The 16,816-nt window shown below is 42.7% G+C and overlaps 1 protein-coding gene across 9 annotated transcripts in view; it reads left to right on the top strand.

Moving 5' to 3' along the window:
* IMMP2L (inner mitochondrial membrane peptidase subunit 2) overlaps positions 1 to 16,816 on the top strand; it is an 866,964-nt gene that overhangs the window by 221,832 nt on the left and 628,316 nt on the right. The window lies entirely within an intron of this gene.

The following is a 16,816-nucleotide window of genomic DNA, read 5'->3' as shown; positions in this document are numbered from 1 at the left end:
ATTATTTATTTATCATCATTCCTTAAACAAATGCTGGGCTAGACTAGGTTGCTCTTCACATGTATTCTGTGGGAACTTGGAGGAAGGGAATGCATCACACAAGCTGCCCAAAAAGGAAAGTCAACAGGTTCTGATTACTGAAAATCCAAATCATTAGAAGAGGAAGTTCTTATGTTGTAAAGTTCTCTATAGTGGAAAAGAGTAAGCCTAAGGCTGCTCTCAGATAGAGGTAGACTGGGGTCAGATGGAGTGCTGCAGTGGAAAAACCCTAAACTGTCCCAATAATGGTAGAACAAGCAGACCTAAGACATCAGCTGTGTCTAGACCTGTAGATACCCATATATGAAAAACAATGTTCTGTTTTACAAGTTAGCTTACATAGCACTGGAGTATCTTTTCTTTTTCATGATCATCTCATGGATTGCACCAAGAAATACTGATCACACCTTGCGTTGCTTCATTCTGTGGCCAAGAAATTAGACATGCTCTCGTAAGTGCCCAGTGAGTCACCATTTTTCTTCATTATTATCTTTTCAGTGGTGTCAACTGCTATTTAGAGAAAGGCTGTCTCCCACTAACTCTGTCCACAGGGATTGTAAATTATTCAGCTATAATGTCTTGTTATGAACATTATTAGTAGCATTGGATTCTTAGGGCATTGGAATTAATGATGGAGAAGATAAAAAAGATCCTTGGTCCTCTCTACTCATGCAGTGCTGGATTTACACCTTATGGGCTCCAAGGCACACCGTCTTCAGCGCCCCCTCTCCCCCGCCTACAGCTGACCTTTCTGTTTTGGAGAGGTAAGGCACCCCTAGAACGCTGGCACCCCAAGGCACATGCCTACTGTGCCTAATTGGAAATCCAGCCCTACTCAGGAAGGCTTGGTATTGTCTTCAGTGTTCGCAAATACTAATTATCTATATATTTTTTTCCTTTTCCCCTTTGACTTGCTCTTATTAAGACAGAATTGTGAGAGAGGTGTAGCATGATAAATACTATAGTATTAGTTACAAATAGGGCTGAACCAAAAGCCTGAATTTTGGGAAAGTTTGACTCTGCTGCTTATATCTGCTATAGATAAGAGGCTGTTGATAAGTGAATATAATATGTTGAAGAAATAGATGATGATTTGGTTATTCTATATTTGCAACTATAAAAGTGAGACAAACAAATGACTATAAAAGGAATATATTTAATAGCTAGCTGTACAGAAGATATTTCAATATAATTAATATGAATAAAGGAAAAGATTGAGAGGTGGGAAATACAAGTAATATGTATCTCACAGGTATAGATTAATATTTGAAAACATCTGCCCTCAATTCAGTTTGTAAATTCTAAAAATGATGGAGGAAGCACCTTGTAGAATGATTTATGGCCATGCTTATACTACTATCAGTGGGAAAACAATGCAATTTACAATAGTTGTGTTGAAATATTTATATTTACAGAAAGGAGATAATATTTACTGCTTATATTCAAAGATGTCGCCTCTGCTTAAGGATTAGTATAGACTTTGTTTGGGAGGTACAATACCTGATAATACAATAGTGCTTTAGATAACAAGTAAAGTCCATTGCAATTTTTTTTTTAATTTATAGACCGCGATAAAAAGAGCATTAAATTGTACTCTCTCTGGTCATATTATTTATTTATCATCATTCCTTAAATAAAATACATACAATGAGGTTCAAGTACTCTACATGAGATTAAATAGTCTGCACTAAATAATATATAAAAGAGAAAATTGTACAGAAACTCTTCTGGGAAAATTAACTTTCTTTTTTACAGTCTTAGAATATTAGTATTTGCTATTGGTTAATGTAATGTGACTATCAACAAAATGCTGCTGAGTTTGAATATTAAGGGTTGCTGTAACTGAGAAGGATGGAATTTCATATTGTAGATGCAAATTTATATGTTGTGTGGACTTACATTATCAGTTGGAATTCTAGGGTCTATTTCATTGTGAACCTAGTGAAGGTCTCTGGTACTAGATCCTTGTTGTCATGTGCAAAATGGTTACAATCTTAGTCATGGGCCCAATGCACAAAGAGACAAAAAGCTGATGGTGCTGACCTACAGTTCTCTCTTAGCTGCGCAGCCATGCAGCTGCCTATTAAGTAGTGGCTCAGGGCTATGGCGGGGAGAGATGTCTCTTTCCCAGCATGGATCTGCAACGGTGGAGAGAGGTGCCTACCAGCTCCAGCATGAACCTGGCAGAACTTGCTGCAGATGGGGGAGAGGCGCTCCTCCACCAGCCCCAACCCAGCCCCGGCACGGACCTGCCATGGCTGGGGGAGAGGCGCCTCTCCCCCGTCCCCAGTCCAGGTGCTGCTGCAGGGAGAGGAGCTAGAGGGAGCTAGCCCCTGGCAGCCTGCACCCCAAACCCCTCAGCCCCACCCCAGAGTCTGCACTCCCAGCCAGAGCCCTTCCCTCCCCACACACCCCAAGCCTCTGCCACAGCCCTGAGCCCCTCATCCCTGCCCCCCACCAATCCTCTGCCCCAGCCCTGAGCCCTCCTCCCACACTCCGAACCCTTCAGCCCCACCCCCATCACATGTGAGAGAGACATAACCTCCATATTGGTCCATATAACAAAATTCATTCCATATATGCATGGGAAAAATTAGAGAGAACATTGGCTGCTGGCTAGATAGAGAATGTGACCAGACGGTGAGAGTTTGTGGATTTAGTGGAGAATCTCCTGCCAGTGACACTACTAACTCCGTTGTGATTCAAGTTGTCTTCCTTTGCCATAGTAGACAACTCATGGAGGACAGTGACAGACCCCTACATTCTGTCTGAAGGTATGACTCTCTCCTGCAGTACAAGGGGCTTTGATGCTCACAGGAGGTGTAATTTACAGCACAGACCTGCCTGCCTGATTTGTGTTGAGTTTGTATCCCTGTCTTTATCATTATCAATTAGAAATCATTAACAGGATTAAGTAAATTTTTAAATAGTAAAAAAAAAAAAAAAAAACAGAGGGGGGACAGATTCTCTTTTTTTTTTTAATTTCCTACTTGAAAATGGCTGCATGGGGAGAGCCTTATGCTTATCACAAGTTTATCACATGCAATAAGATACAAAAATAAATTGATAAAACCAGAAAAAGGAATTATACAGATTGACTGTCCATGTCTCTTGGATAAGCATGCACAGTGTTTAGGTTTGTGTAAATAAATATTTAGGAGAATCTGAAGCTCTGACCCTTCACGGTGTTCTGTTTTGGGTGGGATTCTGCACGTGCGTAGTATACCTTGCAAGACTGGGGCCAAAATTTGTGTGTAGGGATTGCCTGGGGTTCTAAATTTGTATTTAAAAATAGAGTTAAAGATGTTCAAGCATTTGAATTAGATTGTAAAATTTTACTTAGTAGAGTAACTCTGATTGATAAGGTAAATAATATGTATTTCAGTACCTTTACTTTGGAAAGATACATGTTGTCATTGTCTGTTTATATGTGTAGAAAAATTAAAATATATATATTTTTTGTTCCCCAATTTAATTTTAACACCTTGTGTGGTTATAATTCACTGGATCATTCGGTTTTAGCTCATGGTATTATTAACCTGCTAGCATGTAACAGCTCAGAAAAAGATGTTAGATTATCAAATTAACCTGGCTACTGTACAAATATTAAATCCACATACCTAAAATCCTTATGAAATTTTCATTAAACAAAATTAGTATGAGTTCCACACTTTTAAACAAAATAGTAAGTTTGTTTTTAATTGTTTGATTTTAATACTCAAAGGCACTAATCCACATTATGGCCTAGTGGGTTGGGAAAATTTATAAGAGGCATAACAAAGTCTTTGAAACCAGCAATGTCTGTTTTGCTGGTTTTTAAATTGAATGAATGGAAACCAGCAACACAAACACTTTTATTTATTTATTTTTTGCTATATTTCTCCGAGACTAAGATTTGTACAAAATAACAAGCATAGCCTGGAGATTATTGTTATGGCCAAAGTATGTAAATCTAAAAATGGGGAAATGAGAACTGAGAAAAAGCTATTTGAAATAACAAAGGCTTCCTATTGTTTGTTTCAGCATTCTAGCACTATGTGTATCATTAGCTCATCTGAAGCTTTTGTCTAACATTGGAAGATCTGTCAGTTTTCCTCCAACACAGAATAGCTTCTGCTTTTAAAAACAGTAAGATATCTACATGGTTGGGGTAGGATAATGAAACAATCAATCTTGTTCCATATATTTACATACAAAATTGTAAATATCTCATAATAACCAGCCTCATGGGATGCCCTGTTGGTTAAATACAATATATTCATATACTTTAGATATTCAGAATCATAATGGGAAAAGTTCATTTTATAATACAGTAATTTAAAAAAAATTCCCTGATGGTATAAACAATTTTTAACCTAACATTGTCCATCTATACTGGAAGAAGGACAGGAGACATTGGATGTGGTTTAATTAGGCTGCAATTTTATTATTGACTGTCTGGGAGTACACGGTAGGTAAAAGTGTACAGTGCGGGTAACCCCAGGATCTTTTCAATATCTACCGAGGGGGCTTCCGTCAACCTCCCAACCTTTCCATCCTGATCCCCAGCCAATCTGCTGCTGGGACTTTACCATCTCCCCCCGCCCCCTTCAAATGAGGATAAAGATGGATTATAATGGGGGAGGGGGATTGGTTCCCTGTTGTGCTAGTCATAAGAGCCCTGAATCCCCCCTATTTCTGCTCCTTTAACAAACAGCTCCTTAAAATCCTTTACCAAACCATTTATCTGATCACTGTATGCCTGCACTGGGCATCTGCCACTAGGAGGTGCCAGCAATTAGTTTGGCTACCTCCCTCACATACCCAGCTGAGTTCCCAGACATCTACTAATGTGCCCTTTAATATTGGTCAAAAATGTGTCAGCCGCCAAGTCTGTTAGGTGAACCCCATCCTCCCTGAATAATTCTGGTGCCCTATATGATATGTCGGGTAGTGAAATTACCAACCTCCCTATGACCCCCATGAATTTGGCCACCTCCCTATTCACATACATCCTAGCCTTGTCGACACACGGGGGGCTTCACAGCTCCCCACCACACCCTGTGTCACAGTATGTCCAATCATACAATTTTTACTCCTGGGAAATGTTCCACATCCCTCTTAGCTCTAAGCATTAATGCTGCCCTTTACACATTCCCAAATGATCACCCCCAAGGGGCACACAATTATATTTCACACGCCCCCACAGCATGCAGAAGGGGCATGAGCTTGTCTCAGAATGTGCCACTTCTTCTGTACCAGCTCAGGACTGATTCCTCATCAAGCTCCAGCTGCAATCCCTCAGACAACCTGGAAGCCTGCCTCCCCATCTAGGAAACAATACTGTTCCTGCAGATCCAGACCACCATCTGACTGGCCCATCTTCCCTCATCTGGAATGAAAACACAATGGAAAATTAACACTGATTTCCCCACCTGAGGTCTGTGTGCTTCAGAATGCCAATGCCCAATTGCCTGAATTGCCCTAGCCCCCATCCTGGATGTTGCCACCCTAGTCCTGACTGAGTGGGAACCAATTTCATGACTAGGAAGCCGCAGCCTCAGCAGTCTCCATCTCAACACTGTAACAAACTGATAAGTTATGAAGGGACTCCTGTCACCGTGCACAAAGAGGGTTGCATTCTTCCCTTATCTTATCACCATATAAGCCCTTAAAGCCTCTACAGGGCAAACCCCAGGCTCTCCACTCTCCCGTAAGATTATGGATTCATCACAGCCTCCTTGATCCATCTTTGACTTACACAAGTTTAATATAACCACTTACCCCTCCAAGTGTGTATCCTGCAATTCCAAAGCCCTTCCAGATGAATCCCTATAGGACCAGGTACTAACTCATTGATTCAAAAAATGCTGTCCTGAACAAGGTCACCTCCTGTCAACAACAACAGTGATCTTGTGCAGATCTTGGAGAACCTTGGTGATGGGCTGATGTGTATCCTCCCTGAGGCCAATGCTTTGTGACCACCCTGCTAGAAACCTTCAAACTAAGACACTGCTGTAGGGATCTGAGTAACTGTTCAACCTACTGACAAATGTAAGGGCCGAGAAGCAATTGGAGATAGTTGAGAACAAGACAGCAGTTGTCAGATTGCTAATGACACCATGTACTGCAGCACACATTTCTCTGTGCCATATGGGTGACTGGCGTTCCAGAACCTGAAATTGCACACAATCATTAACACTTTTTTCATAGCTCCACAACGTACAGTGAGCCAGCGACCTCTGCACTACACTGACAACCATGGCAAGGTTCCATAGTGCTAGAAGTATCCACTTGGGTTCCTTGCTGGCTTCTGGTGCCAGCTCCTGAAATCTGTCCATCTGACAATGAAACAATGCATCTGCTATGCTGTTATGAACCCTGGGAACATTCTTGGAAGAGGAGCAGATGTTAAGGCTTAAACATTGTAGCAGAAAGGCCCTTAGCAACCTCATGACCCTCTGTGATCTGACAATTGATAACGTATCACCACCATGTTGCACCCAAAACACATGCTTTTATTAGCAAACTCCATTCCCCAAATGGCCACTGTAACCACAATCGGAAAAAAATCCAGAAATATCATGCCCCACACTATCCTTTTTTGCGTCCAGGTGGAGGGCTATGCTGAATGCACCACCTGCCTTGATTCAATATCTTAAAATCCATCACTCCCAAAGCATCCAAGTGGATCTTTAAATCAGCCTCCAGTAACCATTCCTCTCTTCATAAAGACACACCTCCAAATCCTTCTCCATCTCTCCAGTAACTCATAAAATGGTGAGGTCATTCTATGCCTGTGATGGCCGCTGCCAGCCAGGCACTGAATGCCTGCCCTGAAGCTATCACCCGGCAGACAAAGTGCCCAAAGTGCAGCTCACAAAGTGTAACTCGCTAGGTCCCGTTTCCTCTCCTAATACCGATACCTCTCCCAAAAGCTCCTGAAGCTTATCTTTAGGGAGTTGTGATATGCCAGCCCTTGTGTTTAGCTTGATCCACAGGTAGGTTAGTGTAGTGGAAGGTCCCTATGTTTTTTCCTCCACTAGGGGTACCCCCAATTTTTTAGCAAGGGTCTGAAAGGTATCTAACAGGTTAACACACTCGTCCAACTTTACCCTGCCCGTGAACAAAAAATCATCTAAATAATATACTACTTACTGTAAGCCAGATTTCCACATTACTGCCCAGTGTAGCAATGTACTAAATTTTTGAAATGCAGACCAGGATATTGCACATTCCATGGGCATAGCTTTATCAAAATAAAATTGTCCCTAGAAAGAGAAATCAAAAAAATTCAAGTCCAACAGATGCACAGGCAGCAGTTGAAAAGCAGACTTGATATCACACTCAGACATCATTTCCCCTGGATCACAAGACCTAATCATCACCCCACCTCATCAATAGAGGAATAGCGCGCAGAAGACAAAACTCGGTCTATTCCATCATCAACTAAGCTACCCCAGGGGTATAACAGATGATGAATTAATCAATATTCACCCAGGTTGCCAAGGCAACCTTAATTCAGCCCTCTTGTGTGTATGCTTTAAGATATAGTCTCTAATTACATGATTAATTACTATTTTACACGGGACCCCTGCCTTATCCATTGCATAAGACAGATGGTGCTGACTGAATGGGCAATTATTTATTTCTTTTTAGGCTCATCATTCAATGTGTGACCACACGCCTCATTTACTATATGCCATCCAAACTCTGCACTGAATACAGAATTATTAATGTTCTCATGGGCTTTACTGTGTGCTCTCATTGTAGCACTGAGTGCTTCACAAACAATTAATGGATTTATCTTCACAACCTCCCTGTGAGGTAGGGATGTACTATTGTCCCCATATTACAGATGGGGAACTGAGGCACAGCTATTAAAGCAAAAATTGTCAAAGATGGCCACTAATTTTGAGTGTCTGAATAGTACTAGGTTCAGGAATTGATAGGAATTTACCAGATTCTTCCTGGCTGGCAACTCTCATGACACAATGACAGTTAAAACAGGGGTTTTCTCTCTCTCCTCTCTGGTGATCAAAATGAAAAGCTTGGAAAAGAGAAGACTAAGGGGGGATATGATAGAGGTATATAAAATCATGAGTGATGTTGAGAAAGTGGATAAGGAAAAGTTATTTACTTATTCCCATAATACAAGAACTAGGGGTCACCAAATGAAAGTAATAGGCAGCAGGTTTAAAACAAATAAAAGGAAGTTCTTCTTCATGCTGCGCATAATCAACTTGTGGAACGCCTTACCTGAGGAGGTTGTGAAGGCTAGGACTATAACAATGTTTAAAAGGGGACTGGATAAATTCATGGTGGCTAAGTCCATAAATGGCTATTAGCTAGGATGGGTAAGAATGGTGTCCCTAGCCTCTGTTCGTCAGAGGATGGAGATGGATGGCAGGAGAGAGATCACTTGATCATCGCCTGTTAGGTTCACTCCCTCTGGGGCACCTGGCATTGGCCACTGTCGGTAGACAGATACTGGGCTAGATGGACCTTTGGTCTGACCCGGTACGGCCTTTCTTATGTTCTTATGAAAAAAAATCCTGTCCAAATTTCAGGTGCTTTTTTTTTGCCACCACCTGCTTCCCCCCACCCCTTTTTAAATCCAAGGGCTAGTTCAGAGCTGTCTGTCTCATGAGCACCAGCACTAAAAAGGCTTGGAACTCCTAAAGATGGGATTGGCCTGAATGCTGAGAGGGATGATCCCAGTAGTTGCAAACTGTGGGGTTATTTGCATAAATCTCTTCTCTTTTCTGTACTCAGTTCTGCAACTCTTTCTAGTGGAGACACAATTTTGTTGGGCTCTTTGTTTCCAAGAGGCAGGCTGATCATTGCCTTCATAGGTCAACCTGCTACACAAAGCCAGTAAAGATATGCTTGTGCTAATTGGAAGGCCAGAGATATATCATGTCTTATAACTGACATCCTGGCCTTCATAGATCTCACAAAGGTTTTAACCTGCTCACTAGAAAGGGTATTTTCCAAGTGCTAGAGAGAATTGGTTGCCCCCCTGTCCTCCTCAGTCAAATTTGATTCTTTCATGATGGCATGAAGGCTACAGTCCAATATGATGGTGATCAGCTTTGAAATCTGCAATGGCGTCAAACACTCATGTATTTTGACACCAATACTCTTCAGTATATTCTTCTGTCTGCTGCTTTGTCATGCTTTATCACCTAGCACTGAATGTGTACATCTCCATACCAGATCAGATGGAGAAAACTTCAACATTGCCTGTCTAAGAGCAAAAAGCACATCAAACACTTGGTGATAGGAGAACTTCTTTTTAACGATGACACAGTGCTGGCTGCACACACTAAAGAGGAGCTCCAGCAACTTTGCAATTGCTTTGCACTAGATTGTGATGAATTTGGACTATCCATCAGTCTAAAAAAGACGCCAATTATGTCACAAGGTGTGTTGGTTGCACCAAAAGTTTCAATAGCTAACTCCACACTAGAAGTTATGCACAAGTTCTTCTATCTAGGATCAACTGTCTAAGATAACTTTTATTTCTTTATGACAAGCTTAGTTCTCATGTTGGCAGGCAGCTGCCACATTTAGCTAACTGACCAAATCTGTGTGGGCTAACAGGAAGTGAACTTTGAACACCAAGATATAGGTCTAGAAGACATGTTCTGAACATGCTGCTGTGTGGGGGCTAGACCTGGATTGTGTACAGCAGAGTCGAGAGAAAGCTAAACACCTTCCACACCCAGTGTCTTCATCATATTCTAAATGTCAAGTGGGAAACCAAAGTTCCTGACACTGAAGCACTTGAGAAAACAAAATTGCTGAGTCTAATTACTATTCTCAAACACAGATGTCTCCATTGGCTTGGTCATCTGCACCAGGTGGACACATTCCAAAAGATCTCCTGTACAGAGAACTTTCAGATGCCCTAAGGCCACTGAGATGACTCTGTCTCAGGTTTAAGGACGTTTGCAAGAGGTACTTGAAAACTTTTAACATCGACACCGCAAGCTGGGAAGATGCAGCTAGCAACAGGCTATGCTGAAGGGCTGTGCTGCACCAGGGAGTCTGAGGCTGAAGAGAGGTGGTTGAGAGAAAGGAAAGCGAAGAGAGTAAAGAGGAAAGTGCGGTAAGCCTTAAGCACTAGTAGTATGATGATATCATCCTCTGGCTCTGTATTTAATGCCTGCACTATTTGTGGCAAGAACTGTCACTGGGAATTGGGCTTTCTAGCCACTTGAAAGGTGCAGCATAGTAAGTGAACTGCTTTGGCACTTACCCCATCGTTTTTCCAGACAGACAGTTGTGTAGCCCCAGAAATTTTGCAATGCATTTATTCCAGCAATTGAATAATGAACAGTATCTAGTTTACTGAAAGCAGAAGAACTGAATTTTTCTAATTTCTGTTTACATTTAATTGAAATTGCAGTAATTACAAGACATCTAGAATATTTCAGGATATATACATGTACTCAAAGACAAAATATTTATTATATCCTATGGATTAAATCCCAAACCATTAATGTACAGTATTGCTGTGCCAAAATTATTTGATGCATATAATGCTTCTAAAGCAAAATTCAATAAATGCTATAATTTCCCTGGAATGGCATTTGAAAAACTCATAAATGTAGAGTACACAGTTAAGTCAGTGAATTCAAATTAATGAAATGGCTTCCCACACAAGCACCATAGTAATTTACATATTAATTTCCGCTAATGTTTTTTTAGGGATGTAACAGACTTGTACTAGTCTTATTCGATAAAATACAACAGACTGTGAAACAACAAACAGTGAGCAGTTGGGTATGATTTATCTTCTGTTCCATCAGATCCTTATTTTTCCCTGAAAATGCTTTGTCTACATTATTAATGTCTGACAATTGTTTTATATTTTATGCCCTGAAGCAGAATATGTCTTAATTTTGCATATTGGCTGCTTTCGTAAAAAATTACATTTATTTTTCATATTATGACAAACCTAATAAAATAGAAAATAAAGCAAGACGTGCAGAGATGGACACTAATGCTAAGCAGTTATATGTGAGTGGACAAAAGATGTACTTATTTTAGGATGCAGAATGGAAATATAATTTTAGTTGGTTATCATATACTTCCATTCAATACCATAGTGTTTGTTTTACCCCTGACTTTGAAAGTTTGTTGGGTCCTACAAATCTGGGGAAAGAATGATGTGGTGCCAGAGTGGAATGTGCTAGCAAGGTGTTTTCTTCAGAAGATAGCTTACCTCAGCTCATTTCTAGTAACCTCCTAGAGAAGTCAGGTCTCTTGTCAAATGAAATTTCTTGTACAGTACTACTTGTTTTCTAGGCATTTCTCCAACTCAGTGGTGGTGTAGAATAGGTTAAGTTGTATGGGAAAAGTACTTGTGAAACAATAGGTCGGGCTGCATAAAAAATCTCTAGATAATCTGAAATTGCTAAAGCTTTAAAATATCTATGATTAAAAAAAAAAGTAAATGCTTTGAGCTAAATGTCAAGTAAATGTTTACTTAATGAAAATCTCAGCATTACATGAACATTCAAGCACTTACTGACACGTAATAGCCATCCTCTAGATGTGCAGCACTATATATATCTTATTTAGATTTGCACTTCGGGGGGGTCGCACAAAGACACTGGGAATCTGAAAAAGATCCCAGTAATGAAATACCCTGCTTCTCTGCTGATGTGAACTTCTTAGGAGAAGGACATTTCATAAAATGCCCCACACCAAAAAGAGCAATTAGAGGTGGTATAAACAAATGTTTGGCATTTGTTCATATGACACATGGGATGAAAGGTATTTTGAGAGATTGGGAAGAAGATGCAATATGGGTCTATAAATCCATTTTGTCCATGAAATGTTCTGTTGGCTTTTGTTTTTCTGGTATTGAATCATTAGTAGACTTTTTTCCCCCTTCAGCTCAAAAGATTAGATATAAAATCTCTTTTTACTATTTGTCATTTTATAACTCATTTTTATTATGAGGCTGTGACTTTTGAATTTCAAACAGAAAATACTTAATAAGTTTTATTAGGGCAGTCAATTAATTGCAGTTAACTCACACAATTAACTCAAAAAAATTAATCGCGATTAATCACAACTTTAAACTCACTGTTAAACAATAGAATCCCAATTGAAATGTATTAAATATTTTGGATGTTTTTCTACATTTTAAAATATATTTATTTCAATTACAACACAGAATACAACATGTATAGTGCTCACTTTATATTATTTTTATTAAAAATATTTGCACAGTAAAAATGAAAAACAAAAGAAATAGTATTTTTCAATTCACCTCATACAAATACCATAGTGCAATCTCTTTATCATGGCCACATCTGGCCCGCAGCTGTCCTGCCTGGCCCCTGAGCTCCTGGCTGGCCATGGCCCCTCCTGTGCTGTTCCTGCTCCACTTCTGCCTCAGCTCACCGTACTGGCAGTGCGGTGTCATGGCTGGCTCTGGCTGGGCAGCATAGCTCAGGGGCAGATTTACAAGTGAACACAGGGTGCCCTGGCACATGGGCTCCAACAACAGGGGGCCCCAGGGCTGGGCACTCGGGCAGCTCAGCACCAGCGCATCCCTCGTGGGGCAGAAGGGGCTGCACTGCGGGGGCAGGAGAGCAGGTGGGTGGTGCAGATGGTGGAAATGCAGGGAATGCGGCCGGAGGACTCAGGAGGAGCACCGGGTGGCTGCACAGCCGGCGGAGAAAAGCGATGCTTTGAAGGGGAAACCACTGCTTCTTTCTGTCTGCGCAGCTGCCCCTGCTCCTCCTGAGGCCTCTGCCCATATTTGCAGGGCCACATTCTGAAAGGGGCTTGGGGCGGGAGGTGGACAGGGAGTGTGGTTAGGGGCAGGGGTTCCGGGGGCGGTTAGGGGCAGGGGTTCTGGGAGGGGACGCTTGGGGGACGGGCATGTGTGGTTGGATAAGGGGTGGGATCCCGGGGGGGGCGGTTGAGGTGGGGATCCCAGGAGGGGGTGGTCAGGGGACAAGGAGCAGGGAGGTTGGATGGGCCAGGGGTTCTGAGGGGGGCAGTCAGGGGGCGGGAAGTGGGAGGGGGTGGGGGGCAGGCTGTATGGGGAGGCACAGCCTTCCCTACCTGGCCCTCTATACTGTTTCGCAAACCCGATGTGGCCCTTGAGCCAAAAAAGTTTGACCACATGTGCTTTAGAGCCTACAAGTCCACTCAATACTACTTCTTGTTCAGCCAATCATGAAGAGCAACAAGTTTGTTTACATTTACCAGAGATAATGCTGCCCGCTTCTTATTTACAATGTCACCAGAAAGTGAGAACAGGTGTTTGCATGGCACTTTTGTAGCCGGTATTCCAAGGTGTTTCCGTGCTGATCTGCTAAACGTCTGTATGCCCCTTAATGCTTCGGCCACCATTCCAGAGGACATGCTTCCATGCTGATGACACGCCTTAAAAAAATTATGTGTTAACTAAATTTGTGACTGAACTGCTTGGGGGGAGAATTGTATGTCTCCTGCTCTGTGTTTTATCCACATTCTGCTATATATTTCTTGTTATAGCAGTCTCAGATGATGACCCAGCATGTTGTTCATTTTAAGAACACTTTCACTGCAGATCTGACAAAATGCAAAGAAGATACTAATGCGAGATTTCTAAAGATAGCTACAGCACTTGACCCAAGATTTAAGAATCTGAAGTGCCTTCCAAAATCTGAGAGGGACAGGTGTGGAGTATGCTTTCAGAAGTCTTAAAAGAGCAACCCTCCGTTGCAGAAACTACAGAACCCGAACCACTGAAAAAGAAAATTAACCTTCTGCTGGTGGTATCTGACTCAGATGATGAGAATGAACATACATTAGTCTGAACTGCTTTGGATTGTTATAGAATAGAACCCATCATCAGCATGGATGCATGTCCTCTGGAATGGTGGTTGAAGCATGAAGGGACATATGAATCTTTAGCACATCTGGCACATAAATATCTTGCAACGCCAGCTATAACAGTGCCATTAGAATGCCTTTTCTCACTTTCAGGTAACATTGTACGTAAGAAGTGGGCAGCATTATCTTCTGCAAATGTAAACAAACTTGTTTGTCTGAACGATTGGCTGAACAAGAAGTAGGACTGAGTGGACTTGTAGGCTCTAAAGCAGTGGTTCTTAAACTGTGGTGCATGCACCCCTGGGGGTGCAAGATGCCCTTTCTGGGGGTGCGAGACATGCCAGATTTTTTTTAGAAGGTAGATGATCGAAAACACAAATTAAGCACAAGCATGTAAGTACAACTACTTTGTTTCATCAAACCTATGTATTTATTAACATTATACATTTTTAACAATTACTGTAATATACAAACAAAAATATATCTAGGTTTACGGGGTGCGAGAACATATTTTTTAGGTTTAAGAGGTGCGAAAACATATTTTGATTTTTAATAAGGGGTGCGAGAACATATTTTGAGACCCAAAGGGGTGCAGGATGCAGTAAAGGTTAAGAACCACTGTTCTAAAGTTTTACATTGTTTTGTTTTTGAATGCAGTTATTTTTTGTACATAATTCTACTTCTTCTTCGAGTGCTGTCCCTGTGGGTGCTCCACTCTAGGTGTCGGTGCGTCCCGCGCCGTTGATCGGAGATTTTCGGTAGCAGTGCCTGGTTGGGATGCAGGCGCTCAGATGGTATCTCCCGCCTCGTTGGAATCTTCCTGAGCACCTGCATCCCTCACCCCTCAGTTCCTTCTCAACTGTCCCCGGCTGAAGTCGGGACTCGAGGCAGTGCTGCTTCTCTTTCCTGATCTCTAGGAACAAAGTAACGAAGAATATAGAAATAATTATTAGTTACATCCCAGTTGTTTCCCTTCCTTTAGTGTAGTTACATAGTGTCTTAGTTTAAAAAAAAATCACTTCAGACTTGTCTCTCACTGAGACACTCTCCCCTGCCATTTCTAATTCACAATGCCAGGGGCTTCAGAATTCAAGAGGTGTGTTTTCTGTCAGGACTCCATGCCAAGGTTGGATGGGCACTCACATTGTGTGAAGTGCCTCGGGGAAGCCCACATCCCCAGAAAGTGCCTCCATTGTATGAGCCTCAAGGGCTCAGTGGTTTGAGCATTGGCCTGCTAAACCCAGGGTTATGAATTCAATCCTTGAGGGGGTCACTTAAGGATCTGGGGCAAAAATCAGTACTTGGTCCTGCTAGTGAAGGCAGGGGGCTGGACTTAAATGACCTTTCATTTAGGATATCTCCATTATCTTTTTTTTTTTTTTATCTTTTAAGTCAAGGGCTCGGCGCGACAGGGACCTGCGGCTTAAAATGCTTCTTATGGAAAAATCCCTGCAGCCGCTTTCGGAGATGGGGAAAGTTAAACCCGCTTCCACATCCTCCCCAGCCAGATCTGAACCGGTGGGGAGCGTTGCTTCACCCTCCCAGGAGCGGAGGCAAGAAGCAGAGCAGTCTCATAGGAGAGACTTTAACAAGGGTAAGGGGTCTCCTGCGAGATCCCTACCCTCTGTGCTGACAGTGCCAAAGGCAGGCGCCTCATCCCCGGATCACGCCTCAACTATGGCTCCCACAGACCATAGAGGCAGAAATTCAACCTCCCGGACACAGAAGGATTCCTCAGCACTAAAATAGCCGCGAAGCCGGCTGCGTGCTCTGCCCCAGTGCCGACAAGGACGTCAGTACCGCAAGCCTCAGGGCTAAAAACAGCCATGAATCTGGCTGCGTGCTCTGCCCCGGTGCCAACAAAGACATTGACACCACAAGCCTCAGGGCTAAAAACTGCCACGAACCCGGCTGCGTGCTCTGTCCCGGTGCCGGGAAGAATGTCGGCACCGAGCCTGCCTTCTGCCCCCGCACCAGCAGCAGACCCCCTGCAGGGCACCTCCAACCGACCCACTGCACCGCCCACACTTTCACTTTCGCTTCTTAACATTACAGAGCACAGTCCAGGCTCAGCACAGCCCAGGGAGCAGGAGCAACACTTCTTCACTCAAAGCGACCTCTCAGTGCCACCTGAGCCTAACTCTCCACTCCTCGATACACAGGGCTTACTCTTCGAACAGCCGCTCTCACCACCTGAACTGGCTACCTTCACTGAGAGTGAACCTGATCTACAACAGCAAGCAGAGTTCTCCACACCTCCCTCTCCTCCCCCACTGGAGCCTTTTCCACCTCAGACTAAGGTCTGCAGCCACCAGCTTCAGTTTCCCTACTTCACCCCTCCATGGGCAGCACCTGGATTTTCCTACCCTATGCCTTGGCATCAGTGGTACCCTTGGCCACATCCTTCCTACCACTCAGTCAGGACATCCCCCTAGAAGAGATTCAAGAGACACAACATAAACTCCTCAAAATCCTTCAACCCTCTGCACCCTCAAAGATCACGCTCCCTATAAATGAGGCACTCTTAGAACCAGCTGACGCTCTCTGGCAAACTCCAGCTTCTTTATTACCAACCTGCAGAAAAGCCGAACGTAGATACTATGTTCCTGCTAAGGACGCTGACTTCCTATTTTCTCACCCACAACCAAACTCTTTCATTATTGATGCAGTCGCACAAAGAACGAAACAGCCACAATATCGGTCCACCCCGCAAGACAAGGACCTTAAACGCCTTGACGTCTTGGGTCGCAAGGTTTACACATCCTCCACTCTACAATTCTGGATTGCAAACTACCTTGCACTCCTTGCCAGGCACGACTTTGATAACTACAATAAACTTTTGAATTCGCCTCTTACATTCCAGAGGACAGGAGAGCGGACTTTGACTCAATTCTGAGCGAGTGCCAATTGATTTCCAGAACAGCCCTACAAGCCTCTTTAGACACGGCAG

This window comes from Mauremys reevesii, linkage group 1 (assembly GCF_016161935.1).
Source record: "Mauremys reevesii isolate NIE-2019 linkage group 1, ASM1616193v1, whole genome shotgun sequence".
Classification (NCBI taxonomy): domain Eukaryota; kingdom Metazoa; phylum Chordata; order Testudines; family Geoemydidae; genus Mauremys; species Mauremys reevesii.
This window is presented reverse-complemented; position numbering and strand designations above follow the sequence as displayed.